At 40.4% G+C, this 19,197-nt stretch overlaps 1 pseudogene; it reads right to left on the bottom strand.

Annotated features, from left to right (window-relative positions):
* Nucleotides 1–19,197, bottom strand: part of LOC100395738 (heat shock protein beta-1-like) — a 136,480-nt pseudogene that overhangs the window by 76,070 nt on the left and 41,213 nt on the right.

Raw genomic sequence — 19,197 nt, 5'->3', positions numbered from 1 at the left:
TGATTGTTTAGCTATGTCAACACACTTCAAATTCACTCATCTGATAAAGATATAATTTAAAATTATTAGTTTAAAAAATTATTCAAACTTTTTCTACACTTGTAGACTCTAAAAAAATAAAGCATTGATGGGTGTTATTTGATGATGAATATAAATTTTAGTTTTACCAAAATTAAGGATTTTTAGTTAATACTTAGTGTGAATGATTTATGCTTTTGATAAATGGTTTTCGATTTCTTAAAAGTTCCACCTTAAAATGAATAACATAAAATATCTATTTAATATTGGCAGTACTTCTGACAGCACGCCTTGATCTTACAATTAGAGATTAAGCCACAATTACCCCTCGCATTCAGTATTTCTGAGAGACTTGATTGAGGGTTTTCTGGACAATGGAATGTCATTTGTATTGATTATTTCATTATATTAATTTTCTCATCACTTCTCCTTTTTCTTTTTTTTTTTTTTTTTTTCATTTAAACACTATTAGGGAAGTTTTTTTTCCAACAGGCTCAACCCTAAAGTGATATAAAAGAAAATAGGATATTAAAAAAAAGAAAGGCTTATGAGGCTACCAAGCCATATGGCTATAAATTGGTTCTGTTCTTTTTTCCTTGATGGTAGTTTGAAGAATTAAAATAATATGGGAAAATTTATATTTTGAGATTGAGTCTTTTAAAAAATGGATCTTTTGTAATATCCCTTCTATTTGAATGATATTGCCAGTGTTGCAACCGTCAGACCAGACACTACATAATACTTCTTTTTTGTAAGTTTCCTTAAAAATAATATTTTCAATTATTAATGGAGATCTGATTATGCCTACTAAGTATAAAGTGTATGCTCTTGCAGGAGACAGACATTAAATTCATTAAATAAATATGACTATAAAATACAAGTGCAATAAAGGAAACGAATGGTGTTCTATGATAGAAAAAAAAAGGATAACCCATTTGTAAGTATCATCAGGGAAGGCCTCTCTGAGAACTGCAAAGAGCAGGGACAAGTTAGGTGAGAAGAGAAGAGGGACCAGACAAAAGTAACAGTATGCAAAAGATTCGGAAGCAGGAAAGACCTTGGTGAATTCAAGTACTATCAGTCAAGGTCAGCATAGCTGGAATAAAGGAAAAAGTGGCCAGGATGAGCTTGGAGAGGTGGCCAGTGTCCATATGGGAGAAGGTTGAAGAGTGAATGGGGAACTTGATATAGAATGGTGATGGAAAGAATGCAGGATCAAATTCCTCTTCCCCCTTCCAAATATCTATTATAAAATGACAGAAAGTAGTTTTTTATAAAAGGCAAAAATCCCCAAGAACAAAGAGATTCCAGTGAAACAATAGAATCTTTAGAGTTTGAAAAGCATGTTAAAAGTGGTTTTATCAAATCTGAGACAGGCCACAGCACAGAAAGCTGAGAAGTTACCCAATTTACCAAGTTACCTGGTGAAATGGGGGAAGGGAAAGGCTAAAAACAAAAGGATTGGTTAAAATGCCATTCAAGGAGTGCTTAAACCATACCGTACCAGTCAGGAAGGAATGTAATACAGAGAATTAGTGGCCTAATTGGAAAGACTGGAGCAGCACAGGTCAGGGAAAGCCCTGGCTATTCCTGAGACTTGTCACCTATCAGTCAGGAAGTTGCAAGAACTTCAGAAAATTTCAGAGATGACTATAGCTATCTGAAGCATCATAGCAGGAGATTTGCAAATAAACACCCTGAGACTGTTGTAACATTTTACATTTACTGAAATCTGCAAAATTGCCTACTGCTGCTGAAGGCAATAATATGGTTTGTGCCTTTCTTATGCCTTCAAAATCTTGAGGTGTGCCTCTCATTGTCAGACTTCAGTCCAGAGCACGAGCAACAAATGACTCTGAGAACACAGTTCCTGGTCTTCCAGCCCCTGAATTATGAGAGACACAATGGCAGGAGGAGCAGGAGTAACGGAGCTGAGCTGCCATGTGTCAGGCCAGCAGAGAGGGTCTCCTGGACCCCATTCCTCATCTGTCCAACTGGGTAATTGCCCGACCTGGTGCAAGCTGGTGAGGTGTAAGACAGATAATCTCTAGACTGGAGCACTACACTCAGTTGATGGCAGGGACATAGTTTTTAAAACAGGGCAGCTAAGAGAAGATGAACATATTAAATGTTCAGCCCTTCTAGCTCTCTTTTCCCATTAACTCCTGTAGGTATTAGCCAGGTTTTTACCTTCTGGGCCAGATATTGGAAGAGCTTTCCCTAGAGAATCTTACCAACCCAAGAGAAAAGACCTGAGAAATACAGATATCTTTCTCCAAAAAAGACAAAGTCAAATTACTTTATAGAGAAGCCTACAGTGCAAAACCAACTCATGGGTATAAATCTTTAAACAACTATTTAATGCCCCATATTAGATATAAGCCAAGTATTACCATCATTTGAGAAAGGCAACAGATATGATTATCAGAGCCCAAAACAAACAAAACTCATGGAATACACAGGCTATAGGGGAGAGAGAAAAAATCAAAAAGGAAAACTATTATTAAGTATTACCAGAGAGGAAAAGGAATATTGAAACACAAATAGGATGCTTTTTAGGGGCTGGGGTTGGGGGGAATTAAATATGACAGCAGAACCAAAAATCTTAATAGAAATTTTAGAAAATAGTTACAAAAATATTTCAGAAATTGGAGTGAAAAGACAGATTAAAAAATTATTTTAAGAGAAAAAAAGATGTTTCAAACAACAGAAACCATGAAAAAGAAAGAAATGAAGAAATTATAAGAGGAGGAGGAGAAAGTATAGTAGGAATAATTCAAGATAATATACCAGAAATGAAGGATATTGCACTCAAGAAAAAAAAAAAAACATGGACCCACACCAAGCTACATTAAAACACTGGGGACAAAAAAGAAAATCTTACGAAGTTTTAAGAGACAAACAAACCCAGAACTTATATGAGATTGAAAACCCTTTCTGGAAACATACACACACACACACACACACACACACACACACACACTAAATATTTTAGGCTTTTGGGGCCATACAGTATCTGTCAAAACTACCCAGCTCTGCTCCTGTAGCATGAAAGACAACGATAGAAAGCATGTAAATTAATGAGCCTGGCTGTGTTCCAATAAAGCTTTATTAACAGATATAGACATTGGGCTGGATTTGTCCTGTGGGCAATAGTTTGCTAACCTCTGACTTACATAAAGAATCAAGAATCAGAATGGCACCAGACTTTACAATAAATAGGCTGAAGACTAGATGACCTGCTCAGTATTGATAAAACTCTGAAAGAAACTTATCTTTAACTTATCATTCTATTCCCAGCCATATTATCAAACAAACGTGAGGGGTGACTATCTCCCTTTATCTCCCACTGGCCTTTCCTCAGGAAGCTAACCAACAGTGGGCTTTATCAAAATCAGAAAACAAAATTAAGACATGGGATCATAAAACCAGAAATTAGGTTCCATTTCTTGGATCTGCAAATTATGTCAAAGCAAACTATAAACTCTGCAAGTCACTCAGTAGAGAGAACAAGTGCTCTAGATTGAAGCAGATCATTCAACTCTGGCAGAAACTGCTTCAAGAAAATAAAATTGGAATGACATCAGCAAGAGAGCCAAGTAGAATCCCCTAGAGTTTGTCCTCCCAGAAAAGACAGCCAAAACAACAAATAAACAACTATATTTTAATGAAAATAGCAAAAGCAGAGCGCTACAGTCCATCAGAATAGTAACAGAAGTCCTGATGAGCACAGAAACACAGAATAACCACAGAGAGAACAAAAGAAAACACCTGGGCCTCCAGCATCCCATCCCCCAGCTGGGATCACCTGGAACCAGAAGAATCCTCTCCCTGCAGGAAACAGGTAAGCAAGAGAGTCCCAGCAGCCCCATCAACACTTGGAACACCTGCAGTCCTCACGGATACTAAACCCAGCTGAGAGAGCTGCCTGGAGTCTACATAGCTGTGCTCCTTCAGAGAAAGAGCCAACACTGTGTCCCAGTCCCTGTGGCCATGTGGTTACTCTGCTATGCCATCTTAGAACTGAAACTGCTGCTGGACTATGTCCCGCTCTGGGGGCAAGTGCTTATGGTACCCCTTCATCCCTGAGGCTAAGCTGCCATTGAACCAGCCCCACTCAATGGCCCAACAATTCCAAACTGAGCAACAACCAGCTGTTACACACTTCCGTGTGTGACAAACTAGGGGTGTAGCCAGTTCACCTACCCTTCTCAGAGTGCCCAGGCACAGCCTGCCTGCTCAGGCCAAAGCTGAAGCTGCACACTCCTTCCTAGAGAAATGGTGCCTTGGCAGAGCTACTCCATCTACCCATCTCAGTTGCTGCTGCACCTTATACTTGAGAGCTGGCACTAAAGCTGCCCACTATCTCTGAAAGAAACAGTGCCTTGGTAAAGCAACTCTATCTACCTCTCCCAGTTGCTGTGGCACCCTGCCCCTAGGGAGCTAAGCTAAAGCTGCACACTGACTCTTGGAGATATGATGCCACATCAGAGCTGCTTCAAATGCCTCTCCTAGTCACTTTCCTAGTCACTCTCCCTGTGCTGGAACTGAAACAGTATATCAGTCATCCTGGAAAAAATGGTGCCTTGGCTATCCAGAGCAGCATACCTTTCTGTGCCAGAGCTGAAACAATATCCTGCCTTCTGAGAAAGCATCACCTTCACTGCCCAGAGCAGTCACACTTCCCCAGTGGCTAAATTGAAGCAGTGCCTTAAATCCCAGGGAAACATTGCCTGGGCCATTTAGAATAGTCACACCTTCTGGAGCTGAGCTGAAGCAGCACATTCTCCCCTGGGGAAGCAGTGCCTTGGCCAAACTGAGCAAGCTGCACATCCCAGGGCTGAGCTGACATAGTACTGTGTGTTCCAGGAAGACACAGAAGTAGCTAAGCCAAGTACCCACCCTCAGGCCTAACAACTCTAATATTCTGCTTCCCTGGAGCTGGACTAGTTCCCTGGAGTCTAAACTGCTAAGACACCCTCCTCCCCAGAGGGTGGACTCATCACTGTGTTATTCCATGCCACCCAGCACCCAAACAATAGGTGGGTTCTACCATTCTTGGATACTTATACCTGGATTCACAGTCTGAAATACAGCCAAGCCCTGCCATCTCAAGAGCTAAAGACATGACTACACAGTATCTCATCCTCTGGGATCCAAGTTGCCACTGAGCCCTGTTGGCTCCAGTTCCCAAATTGCAGCTATACTCTGGTCTCTGGGCTCAAACATCCAGAGCACCCCTTACTCAGAGTTAGACCAATGCTATGCCATGACTCTCAGGGGTAGAATCACAACTGGGCCCCAGGGCCCAAGCTGCTAGGGAGTGCCTCAGAGTCACAGGTCTTGGCTGTGGGCAACCTATATCCAACCCTGCCACAGAGAGAAAAGCTATGCCCCAAGACTCTGGGGCCACAATATGTGAGACCCTGAGCCTAGGGCCCCAGGCCCACAGATGCTCTGGACACATGCACCTAGAACCCAGAACTACTGTAGCTGCTTGTAGGCCATGCATGCCAGACCTGACAAGAAGGATCCCTGCAGCTCATTGTAGAGAAAATTAGAATAGGAATACCCCAAAAGTCCTTGCTCCTGAGGACCTTAACAACCTATGCCACTGCTACAGTTTCCAAAATTCTACAGCCTAAGCCACTGAAGTACTTACAGTTACTGCTTATGTCAAACACAGCTAAAGAAGCTGCATGGAGACTATACCACTGTATATATCTGGAAGTAGAGTTACCACATCCATTTCAAACAGCACACTAAGATCCATTTGCAGGTGAAAGTCTTTCCTTAAAAAAGCCGCTCTAGAAATCTGGAAAAGCCTATTGTTCTACCGGATTCACAGGTATCAATGCAGGAACACAAAAAACTTGAAAAAGCAAAAACAAACAATAACAACAACAAAGAAAAACAGCACCAAAGGAACACCATAACTCTCTAGTAGCAGATCCTGATTAAAAGGAGATTTCTGAATTGCCAGAAAAGGAATTCAAACTAACAATTGTAAGGAGATTCAGTGGGATACAAGAACATATAGACAATTCAATGAAATCAGGAAAACACTTCACAATATGAATGACAAATTTAACAAAAAGATATGTATCATTGAAAAGAAAGACAGAAATCCTACAGCTGAATAATGCAATAAGTGAAACTAAAATAAGGAGCTTCAACATAGATTTGAACAAACAGAAGAATCTCTTCTGAATATGAAGAAAGGTCATTTGAAATGATCTAGCCAGAAATTTTTTTTAAAAGAAGAAGAATGAAAAAGAGTGAAGAAAACAAGACTTATGGGACATTATTAAGTAAAAAATATTTAAGTTTTGGTAGTTACTGAAAGAGAATATATAAAAATAGGCATAGAACACCTATTAAATAAAATAGTAGCTGAAAATGTTCCAAGTCTTGGGAGAGATAAGGACATTCAGATTCAGAAAGCTCCAAGTCCCCAGATAGAGTCAACCTAATTAGGTCCTTTCTGACGCATGTTATAGTGAAATTGTCAAAATTAAAACACAAAGAGAAGATTCTAAAAACAGCAAAAGAAAAGCATCAAGTTGAGAGGGGACTCAAGATGGCGCTGTGAGAACAACCCAGGATTGGAGCCCGCGTTGAATTCGCAAACGGTGAGTCAGTGCTGCATTTCCAGACTGATCTTTGTTGCCCACAGAACGGGGAAACTCCCAAGTATAAAAAGACACGGGACGCCAGGCAGTAGGTCTGCCTGGCGAAGCCGGCAGCCGGGGCGGCGGCGGCCGGCCCTACCCAGCAATCCCCACAGGGCGCGCTTGTCCGGGTGCCTTGTTGAACCGGCAACCTGAGACTTGAGAGGGCTGGACTTGAGACTGAACGAGACTTGCACAGTAGCCCAGCCCAGGGGATTGCAGGGACAGATCGTTTGGGATACCCAGTGGGACGAACAAAACCGCGATTTCAAACTATCCCGGGCAGACGGTCCGAGACGCTCTGTGGGGGAGGGGCGTCCACCACTACGGAGGCAACCTGCCCCAACTGATATACACGCCCACTGCTGAGGCAGCCAGCCGTTGCCGAGGCAACCCGCCCCAACTGAGATACACGCCCACTGCTGACGCAGCCAGCCGTTGCCGAGGCAACCCGTCCCTACTGAGATACACGCCCACTGCTGACGCAGCCTGCCGTTGCTGAGGCAACAGGCTACAACGAAGAGACTCCGCCGCAGGGCGTGGCAGAGACCACAGCAGAGCCGGCAGGAACAGCGCGAATCACACAACAGCTGGGCGGAGCCTCGGCAGCCAAACAGTGGCTAGTCTGCGTTCTAGCTGGGCAGGACACCTGATCGGACATCCAAAAATAAAGCCCAAACCCCTCAACACAGAGCATTTGAGAAAAAAAAAAAGGGTTGTTTAATGAGCTGTGTTGCAGCAGAATCAAACATAGCAGCCTAACAGCCCTGAATGAACAACAGAGTGCACAGCTCAACAATTAAACCCCTATAAAGTACAAACTGTCTCCTCAAGCAGCTCCCTGACCCCTCTATATCCAAAAGACTGTCATTAGGCAGGCATCATCCTGGGACAAAGAGAGCAGAAAAAGAAACTGGTAGCATCCCTCGCTGTGCCACGGCTACTAGAGGTGCACCCCAGACAAGCAGGGTCTGGAGCGGACCTCAACAGTCGTACAGCGAAGGGGCTAGACTGGTAGAAGGAAAACCAAGCAACAGAAATACTTCATCATCAACATTCTGGGTGTCCACTCAGAGACCCAAACGAAAAGTCAGCAACTACGCAGACGACCAGCGGACAAATCCACAAAGATGGGAAGAAACCAGCGCAAAAAGGAGGAAAACACCCGAAACCAGAACACATCGCCTCCTAGAAAGGACCAAGACTCCTCACCAGCAAGGGAACAAAGCTGGACGGAGAATGACTGTGACAAAATGACGGAATTAGACTTCAGAAGATGGATAATGAGAAACTTTTGTGAGCTAAAAGATCATGTATTAAATCAATGCAAAGAAACTAAGAACCTTGAAAAAAGATTTGAAAAAAGATTCGAGGAAATGATAACAAGAATGGATACCTTAGAGAGGAATATGAATGAATTAAAGGAGCTGAAAAACACAATACGAGAACTTCGTGAAGCAAACGCAAGTTTCAATAGCCGAATTGACCAAGCAGAAGAAAGAATATCTGAAGTCGAAGACCAACTCAATGAAATAAAACGAGAAACCAAGATCAAAGAAAAAAGCGCAAAAAGGAATGAACAAAGTCTCCAAGAAATGTGGGACTATGTGAAAAGACCTAACCTACGTTTGATAGGTGTACCAGAAGGGGACGAAGAGAATGAATCCCAGCTGGAAAATACTCTTCAGGACATCATCCAGGAAAATTTCCCCCACCTAGCAAGACAAACCAACACTCAATTGCAGGAAATACAGAGAACACCACAAAGATATTCCGCAAGAAGAGCAACCCCAAGGCACATAATCGTCAGATTCAACAGGGTTGAAATAAAGGAGAGAATACTAAGGGCAGCCAGAGAGAAAGGTCGGGTCACCCACAAAGGGAAGCCCATCAGACTCACAGCAGATCTCTCGGCAGAAACACTACAAGCCAGAAGAGAGTGGGGGCCAATATTCAGCATTCTTAAAGAAAAGAACTTTCAACCCAGAATTTCATATCCAGCCAAACTGAGCTTCAGAAGTGAAGGAAGAATAAAATCCTTTGCGAACAAGCAAGTACTCAGAGATTTTGTCACCACCAGGCCTGCTTTACAAGAGCTCCTAAAAGAGGCACTACACATAGAAAGGATCAACCAGTACCAGCCATTCCAAAATCACACTGAATGCTAAAGAGCATCAACATAATGAAGAATCTACAACAACTAACAGGCAAAACAGCCACTTAGCATCAAAATGGCAGTATCAAATTCACACATAACAATATTAACCCTAAATGTAAATGGACTAAATGCACCAATCAAAAGACACAGACTGGCAAATTGGATAAAAATCCAAAACCCATCAGTGTGCTGTATCCAGGAAACCCATCTCACATGCAAGGATACACAAAGGCTCAAAATAAAGGGATGGAGGAAGATTTACCAAGCTAATGGAAAGCAAAAAAAAGCAGGAGTTGCAATTCTCATCTCTGATAAAATAGACTTTAAAGCAACAAAGATCAAAAGAGACAAAGAAGGCCATTACATAATGGTAAAAGGATCGATACAACAAGAAGAGCTAACGATCCTAAACATATATGGACCCAACACAGGAGCACCCAGATACATAAGGCAAGTTCTTAATGACTTACAGAAGGACTTAGACTCCCACACAATAATAGTGGGAGACTTTAACACTCCACTGTCAATACTAGACAGATCAACCAGACAGAAAATCAACAAGGATACCCAGGGCTTGAACTCAGACCTGGAGCAAGCAAACCTGGTGGACATTTACAGAACTCTCCACCCCAAATCCACAGAATACACATTCTTCTCAGCACCACATCACACCTACTCTAAAATTGACCACATAATTGGAAGTAAAGCACTGCTCAACAAATGCAAAACAACTGAAATCATAACAAACAGCCTCTCAGACCATAGTGCAATCAAGTTAGAACTCAGAATTCAGAAACCGACCCAGAACCGCACAGCTTCATGGAAACTGAACAACTGGCTCTTGAATGTTGACTGGGTAAACAACGAAATGAAGGCAGAAATAAAGAAGTTCTTCAAAACCAATGAGAATGAAGACACAACGTGCCAGAACCTCTGGGACACATTTAAAGCAGTCTCTAGAGGAAAGTATATAGCAATAAGTGCCCATATGAGGAGAATGGAGAGATCCAAAATTGACACCCTATCGTCAAAATTGAAAGAGCTAGAGGAGCAAGATCAAAAAAACTCAAAACCCAGCAGAAGACAAGAAATTACTAAGATCAGAGCTGAGCTGAAGGAGATTGAGACACGAAAAACCCTTCAAAAAATCAATAAATCCAAGAGCTGGTTTTTTGAAAAGATCAACAAAATAGACAGACCACTAGCCAGATTGATTAAAAATGAAAGAGAGAACAACCAAATAGATGCAATAAAAAATGATAAGGGGAAATCACCACAGATTCCACAGAAATTCAAACCATCATCAGAGAATATTACAAACAACTCTATGCACATAAACTAGTAAACCTGGAAGAAATGGATAAATTCCTGGACTCCTGTGTCCTCCCAAGCCTAAACCAGGAGGAAGCTGAAACTATGAATAGACCAATAACAAGGTCTGAAGTTGAGGCAGCAATTAAGAGCCTACCACACAAAAGAAGCCCAGGTCCAGACGGGTTCACAGCCGAATTCTACCAGACACACAAGGAGGAGCTGGTACCATTCCTTCTAAAACTATTTCAAACAATCCAAAAAGAGGGAATCCTTCCCAAATCATTTTATGAGACCAACATCATCCTGATACCAAAACCCGGCAGAGACCCAACGAGAAAAGAAAACTTCAGGCCAATATCCATGATGAACATAGATGCAAAAATCTTCAATAAAATATTGGCAAGCCGATTGCAACAGCAAATCAAAAAACTTATTCATCATGATCAAGTAGGATTCATCCCAGGGATGCAAGGCTGGTTCAACATACGCAAGTCTATCAACGTAATTCACCACATAAACAGAACCAAAAACAAAAACCACATGATTATCTCAATTGACGCAGAGAAGGCATTTGACAAAATTCAACAGCCCTTTATGCTAAAAACCCTCAATAAACTCGGTATCGATGGAACGTATCTCAAAGTAATAAAAGCTATTTATGACAAACCAACAGCCAATATCATACTGAATGGGCAAAAACTGGAAGCATTCCCTTTGAAATCTGGCACTAGACAAGGATGCCCTCTCTCACCACTCCTATTCAATATAGTACTGGAAGTTCTAGCCAGAGCAATCAGGCAAGAAAAAGAAATAAAGGGTATTCAAATAGGAAAGGTGGAAGCCAAATTGTCTCTATTTGCAGACGACATGATAGTATACCTAGAAGACCCCATCGCCTCAGCCCAAAAACTCCTGAAACTGATAAACAACTTCAGCAAAGTCTCAGGATATAAAATCAATGTGCAAAAATCACAAGCATTCGTCTACACCAATAACAGACTTAAAGAAAGCCAAATCAAGAGCGAACTGCCATTCGCAATTGCTACAAAAAGAATAAAATACCTTGGAATACAACTCACAAGGAACGTAAGGGACCTCTTCAAGGAGAACTACAAACCACTGCTCAACGAAATCAGAGAGGACACAAACAGATGGAGAAACATTCCATGTTCATGGTTAGGAAGAATTAATATCGTGAAAATGGCTATACTGCCCAAAGTAATTTACAGAATCAACGCTATCCCCATCAAGCTACCATTGACTTTCTTCACAGAACTGGAAAAAACCACCATGAACTTCATATGGAACCAAAAGAGAGCCCGCATAGCCAAGTCAATTCTAAGCAAAAAGAACACAGCGGGGGGCCTCACACTACCGGATTTCAAACTATACTACAAGGCTACAGTAATCAAAACAGCATGGTACTGGTACCAAAACAGAGATATAGACCAATGGAACAAAACAGAGGCACCGGAGGCAACACAACATACATACAACTATACAATCTTTGATAAACCTGACAAAAACAAGCAATGGGGCAAGGATTCCATGTTTAACAAATGGTGTTGGGAAAACTGGCTAGCCATGTGCAGAAAGCAGAAACTGGACCCCTTCCTGACACCTTACACTAAAATTGACTCCAGATGGATTAAAGACTTAAACATAAGACCTGGCACCATAAAAACCCTAGAAGGAAATCTAGGCAAAACTATCCAGGACATAGGAGTAGGCAAGGACTTCATGAACAAAACACCAAGAGCATTGGCAACAAAAGCCAAAATAGACAAATGGGACCTAATGAAACTCCACAGCTTCTGCACGGCAAAAGAAACAGTCACTAGAGTGGGTCGGCAACCAACAGAATGGGAAAAAATTTTCGCAGTCTACCCATCTGACAAAGGGCTGATATCCAGAATTTACAAACAACTCAAGCAGATTTACAGGAAAAAAACAAACAAGCCCATTCAAAAGTGGGCAAAGGATATGAACAGATACTTTACAAAAGAAGACATATATGAGGCCAACAATCATATGAAAAAATGCTCGTCGTCACTGGTCATCAGAGAGATGCAAATCAAAACCACATTGAGATACCATCTCACGCCAGTTAGAATGGCGATCATTAAAAAATCTGGAGACAACAGATGCTGGAGAGGATGTGGAGAAAAAGGAACACTTTTACACTGTTGGTGGGAGTGTAAATTAGTTCAACCATTGTGGAAGACAGTGTGGCGATTCCTCAAGGCCTTAGAAATAGAAATTCCATTTGACCCAGCAATCCCATTACTGGGTATATATCCAAAAGACTATAAATCGTTCTACTATAAGGACACATGTACACGAATGTTCATTGCAGCACTGTTTACAATAGCAAAGACCTGGAATCAACCCAAATGCCCATTGATAATAGACTGGATTGGAAAAATGTGGCACATATACACCATGGAATATTATGCAGCAATCAGAAATGATGAGTTCGTGTCGTTTGTAGGGACATGGATGAATCTGGAAAACATCATCCTCAGCAAACTGACACAAGAACAGAAAATGAAACACCGCATATTCTCACTCATAGGTGGGTGATGAAAAATGAGAACACATGGACACAGAAAGGGGAGTACTAAACACTGGGGTCTATTGGGGGGAAAAGGGGAGGGCCAGTGGGAGGGGGAGGTGGGGAGGGATAGCCTGGGGAGAAATGCCAAATGTGGGTGAAGGGGAGAAGAAAAGCAAAGCACACTGCCATGTGTGTACCTACGCAACTGTCTTGCATGCTCTGCTCATGTACCCCAAAACCTATAATCCAATAAAAAATTAAAAAAAAAAAAAAAAAAAAAAAAAGAAAAGCATCAAGTTACATATAAGAAAACTGCAATTAACTAATAGCAAATTTCTCAGCAGAAATCTTCGATATCCAGAGAGAATAAGATGGTATGATCCAAGTGCTGAAAAAAAAATTTTTCGGAAATACTATGCCCAGCAAAGCTATCCTTCCAAATGACAGATGAAGGTTTTCCCAGACAATGAAAAACTGAGAATTCATAACCACTACACTAACTTTACAAGAAATGGCCAAGAGAAACCTAAATCTGGAAGCCAAAAGACAATTATCACTATCATGAAAACACACAAAAGTATAAAACTCACTGGTACAGCAGATACATAAAGGAGAAAGAAAAATGAGTAAAACCTGGTAACTACAGAAAATCACCAAACTGCAATGATAAATAATAAGATATAAAGAAAGAAACAAAGAACATATAAAACAACCAGACTAACAATTAACGAATTGACAGAAGTAAACCCTCACCTATCAATAACACCCTTTAATGTAAATGGATTGAATTCCTCACTTAAAAGATATAGACTGGAAAAATGGATATTTTTTAAAACATACTTTTTGTCTGGGCATGGTGACTCATGCCGGTAATTCCAGCACTTCAGGAGGTTGAGATGGGCAAATTATTTGAGATTGGGCATTCAAGACTAGCCTGGGCAATATGGTCAAACCTCATCTTTACAAAAAATACAAAAATTAGCCAGGCATAATGGCATGTACCTGTGTTCCCAGCTACTTGGGAGACAGGTGGGAGGATCACTCGAGCCCTAGAGGTAGAGGTTGCAGTAAGTGGAGATCGTGCCACTGTACTCCAGCCTGGGCGACAGAGAGCTTTTCTCAAAAATAATAAAAATAAAAAAGTAAATAAAAATAAAAAGTCTCAAAAAAAAATTCCCAACTGGATCCTGCCCAGAAGAAACTCACTTCACAGAGTGAAGAAATAGAAAAAATATTCTATGCAAATGGAAAACAAAAGCAAGCAGAAGTACCTATACTTACATCAGATAAAACAAACTTTAAGTTAAAAACTGTAAGAAGAGACAAAGAAGGTTATTATATAATGATAAAAGGATCAATACAGCAAAACATAGCAATTGTAAATTTGTATGCACCCAACATCAACAGACCCAGTTACATAAAGCAAATATTAGATCTATTTAAAGGGAAAGATAGATTCTAATGCAATAATTGTTGGAGATTTCAACACCCTACTCTCAGCATTGAACAGATAATCTAGGCAAAAACTCAAAAAGAAACAGTGGATTTAATATATACATTAGATCAAATGGACATAACAGACATTTAAAGAACTTTTTATCCAGTGGTTACAGAATACATTCTTTTCATCAGCTCATGAAAATTCTCCAGGATAAATCACATCTTAGGCCACCAAAACAAGTCTCAACAGATTTAAAAGAACCGAAATTATATCAAGTATCTTTTCAGACCACAATGGAATAAAACTAGAAATCAATAACAAGAGGAATTTTTGACAATGTATAAACACATGCTTCCGAACAACAAATGAGGCAATGTAAAAGTTAATAAGAAGATTTAAAAATTATTGAAACAAATAAAAATAGAAATACAAATTGCCAAACCTATGGGATACAGAAAAATAAATATTAAGAGGTAAGTCTATAGCAATAAACTCCCATATCACAAAAGGGAAAGATTTCAAATGAACAAACAGATGATGTAGCTTAAAGAACTAGAAAAGCAAGAACAAACCAAATCCAAAATTAATAGGAGGAAATAAATAACAAATATCAGAGCAGAAATAAAGAAAACTGAGACTTAAAAAACAACACAGAAAATTTTTTTAGATTGATTTTCTGAAAACATTAAAAAAAAAATTGTTAAATCATTGACTAGACTACCCCAAAATAAAAAATACCCAAATAAATAAACCAGAAACAAAAGGAGAAATTTAAACTAATGCTTTAGTTTAATAAAGGATCATTAGACACCATTACATGCAACTATACACCAACAAACTGGAAAACCTAGTAGGAATAAATAAATTTCTGGATGCAGAACCCACCAAGATTGAACCATGAAGAAACAGAAAATCTGAAAAGATTGATTCTGAGTGACAAGATTTAATTGATAATAAAAAGTCTAGCCAGGCACGGTGGCTCACGCCTGTAATCCTAGCACTTTGGGAGGCTGAGGTGGGTGGATCACTTGAGGTCAGGAGTTCAAGATGACCCTGGCCATCATGATGAAACTCCATCTTTAGAAAAAAAAAAAAGAAGATAATAAAAAGTCTTCTATAAAAGAAATGCTAAGGATCTAATGGTTTTACTGCTGAATTCTACCAAATTTTTAAGGAACAACTAATACAAATTCTTCTCAAATCCTTCCAGAAAATTAAAGAGGAGATAATTCTTTCAAACTCATTCTACAAGGCCAGTTTTATCCTGATTGCAGAACCAGACAAAGATACAACAATACAAATAGAAAACTACTGATGGACCAATAACCCTGACGAACACAGATGCAAAAGTTCTCAACAAAATAGTAACAAACTGAATCCAACAGAATATCAAAAAGTTAAGATGCCATGATCAAGTATGATTTATCTCAGACATGCAAAGATGGCTCAACTTATGCAAATCAATAAACATGATATATCATATCAACAGAATTGACAAAAATTATATAATCATCTCAACAGATGCAGAGAAAGCTTTTGATAAAATTCAACATCCTTCATGATAAAAACTGTCAACAAACTAGGTATACAAGGAACATACTTAAATACCATAAAGGCCATATATGACAAACCCACAGTTAACATCACACTGAACAAGGAAAAGCTTCCATGCTAAAACCAGACAAGGATACCCAATTCAACACTCTTACTCAGTACGGTAATAGAAGTCCTAGCCAGAGTAATTAGCCAAAGGAAAGAAAATAAATGGCATCCAAATTGGAAAAGAGAAAGTCAAATTTTCTCACTCTGCAGGTGATATGATTTTATATATAGAAAACCCTAAAAACGACACCAAAAACTTCTAGAACTGATAAACAAATTCAGTAAGGTTGAATGACACAAAATCAACATAAAAAAAGTAGCATTTCTATACACTAACAACAAACTAGCAGGAAAAAAAAAGAAATCTCAGTTACAATACCTAAAAAATTTTAATAAAATACCTACAAGTTTCTTTTCTTAGTGAGAGTATTTGGATTTTCTCTCTTATTTTCTTGGTTAATCTTGCTAATGGCCTAGCAATTGTATTTACCTTTTCAAAGAACCAGCTTTTCGTTTCATTTATCTTGTATTTTGTTGCTGTTGTTGTTTCAATTTTATTTAGTTCTGCTCTGGTCTTGGTTATTTTCTTTCTTCAGCTGGGTTTCGGTTTGGTTTGTTCTTGTTTCTCTGGTTCGTTGAGGCGTGACCTTAGGATGTGTTTGTGTTCTTTCGGTCTTCTTGATATAGGCATTTAGGCCTATGAAATTTCCTATGAAATTAGCCACCGCTATTGCTGTATCCCAGAGGTTTTGGTAGGTTGTGTCATTGTTTGGTTTGAAGAATTTTTAAATTTCCACCTTTTGTTTTTGACCCCATCTTCCTTCAGGAGCAGGTTATTTAATTTCCATATATTTGCATTGCGTTGAGGATTCCCTTGGAGTTGATGTCAGTGCCCTGAGATCAACTTTCAGTTTTATTTCAGTGGCCTGAAAAAGTGCTTGATATAATTTCAATTTTCTTAAATTTATTGAGGCTCATTTTATGGCATATCATGTGATCTGTCTTGGAGACAGTTCTATGTGCTGTTGAGTAGAATGTGTATTCTGTGGTTGTTGGACAAAATGTTCTCTATCTGCTAAGTCTATTTATTCCAAGGTATAGTTTAAATCCATTGTTTCTTTCTTGACTTTGTCGTGATGACCTGTCTAGTGCTGTCAGCGGAGTACTGACGTCCTCCACTATTATTGTTTTGCTGTCCATATCATTTATTAGGACTATTAGTAACTGTTTTATAGATTTGGGGGCTCCAGGGTTAGGTGCATGTATGTTTCAGATTGTGATATTTTTCTGTTAGACAAGGACATTTACCATTATATAGTGTCCCTTTTTGTGTCTTTTAAGTGTTGTTGCTTTAAAGTTTGTTTTGTCTGGTATAAGAATAGATACCCCTGCTCGCATTTGGTATCCATTTGCATGATATGCCTTTTTCCAGCCTTTTACTTTATGTGAGTCCTTATGTGTTAAAGTCTTCTGAAGACAGCAGATAGTTGGTTGGTGAGTTCTTATCCACTCTGTGGTTCTGTATCGTTTAAGTGGAGTATCTAGGCCATTTACATTCAATATTAGACTGGGAAGTTTTCCTCAATTATTCCCCCAACTATGGTTTCCAAGCTTTCAGAATTCTCTTCTTCCTTAGGAACACCAATTACTCTTAGGTTTGCTTGTTTAACATAATCCCAGACTTCTTGTAGACTTTGCTCATATTTTCTTATTCTTTCTTCTTTGTCTCTGTTGGATTGGGTTAGTTAGAAGACCTTGTCTTTGGGCTCTGAATTTCTTTCTTCTACTTGTTCAATTCTATTGCTGGGACTTTCCAGCATTTTGCATTCCCATAAGTATGCCCAGTGTTTCCTGAATTTTTTATTTTTTCTTTAATCTATTTCTTTGAATATTTCTCCCTTCACTTCTTGCATCATTTTTTGGACTACCTTGCATTGGGCTTTGCCTTTCTTTGGTGCCTCCCTGATTGGCTTAATAACTAACTTCCTGAGTTGTTTTTCCAGGTAAATCAGGTATTGCTTCTTGTTTTGGGTCCATTGCTGGTGAACTAGTATAATCCTTTGGGGGGTGTTAAAGAGTCTTTTGTCAAATTATCAGGGTTGGTTTTCTGGTTCCTTCTTACTTGGGTAAATTCTGTCAGGAAAACTCGAGGGCTGAAGGCTGTTCAGATTCTTTTGTCCCACAGGGTGTTCCCTTGATGTAGTTCTCTCCCTCTTTTCCTATGGATGTGGCTTCCTGTTGGCTGAATTGCAGTGATTGTTGTCTCTCTTCTAGGTCTAGCCATCCAGCAAGTCTACCCAGCTCCAAGCTGGTACTAGGGGTTGTCTGCACAGAGTCCTGTGATGTGAGCCATCTATGAGTCTCTCAGCTGTGGACGCCAGTGCCTGTTCTGATGGAGGCAGCAGGGGTGGGCAATGGAATCGGAATGTTCTTAGCTATTGGCTGTCTATTTTTGTGCTGGTCATCCTCCTCCCCGGAAGTGGTGCTTTCCAGAGAGCATCAGTTATGGTAGTATAGAGAGGGACCAGTGGTGAACAGAGCCCAAGATTATATGTCCTTTGTTTTCCACTCTCAGGGTGGGTAGGGAAGGACCATCAGCTGGAGGCAGGGCTAGGCATGTCTTAGCTAAGACTGTCCTTGGGCAGGTCTAGCTTCAGCTGCTGTGGGGGATAGGAGTGAAATTCCCAGGTCACTGGAGTTGTGTATCTGGGAGGATTATGGCTGCCACTGCTGAGACATGCAGGTTGTCAGGGAAGTGGAGGAAAGCCAGCAGTCATAGGCCTCACCCAGCTCCCATGCAAACCAAAGAGCTAGTCTCATTCCCTTCATCCCACCCCCACCCCCCACAGCAGCCCTAAGTCTGTTTCTAGGCAGTGGGCAAGCTAGGCTTGAAAACTTGCCCCAGGCTACTCATCTCCCAGCTGTGAAAGAAAAGGTCTTGGGCTCTTCCCCCACCTGTGGAGTCTACACAGTAAATTTGCACCCTCTCCCCTGAGTTCTGGCCAGGAGGATTCTCACCCTGTTCAAATTGTTACACAGTTCAACTAGAGATTTCCTTCTCTTTGTGGGGTTTTATCACCCACATCTCTGGTCACCCTCCCAATGGATCCTTGTGGTGCCAGGCAGAGATGCGCTGCTTGGGGACCCAGCAAGCTCCAAGGACCTTTCTGCTGCTTCCTCTACCCCTTTATTCTGCTCAGCATTCTAAATTGACTCAGCTCCAGGTAAGGTCAGAAACTTCTGCCAACAGACCTTCAGTTTTTCCAGTGGGGGTGTAGAGTTTTTCCAGTGGGAAAGGAGGTCTGCAAACAGACCTTCAGTTTTTCCAGTGGGAAAGGAGGCTGTCCCTTTCCCAGTTCCACAGTTGGGGCACTCACAGTATTTGGGGTATCTTCCAGTTCCTGCCTGAGCAGACTGCTTCCTTAAGAGGGGTCTG

Source organism: Callithrix jacchus, chromosome 1 (genome assembly GCF_049354715.1).
Source record: "Callithrix jacchus isolate 240 chromosome 1, calJac240_pri, whole genome shotgun sequence".
Taxonomy (NCBI): Eukaryota; Metazoa; Chordata; class Mammalia; order Primates; family Cebidae; genus Callithrix; species Callithrix jacchus.
The sequence above is the reverse complement of the archived record's forward strand: the minus strand, read 5'-3'. Positions and strand labels throughout refer to the sequence as shown.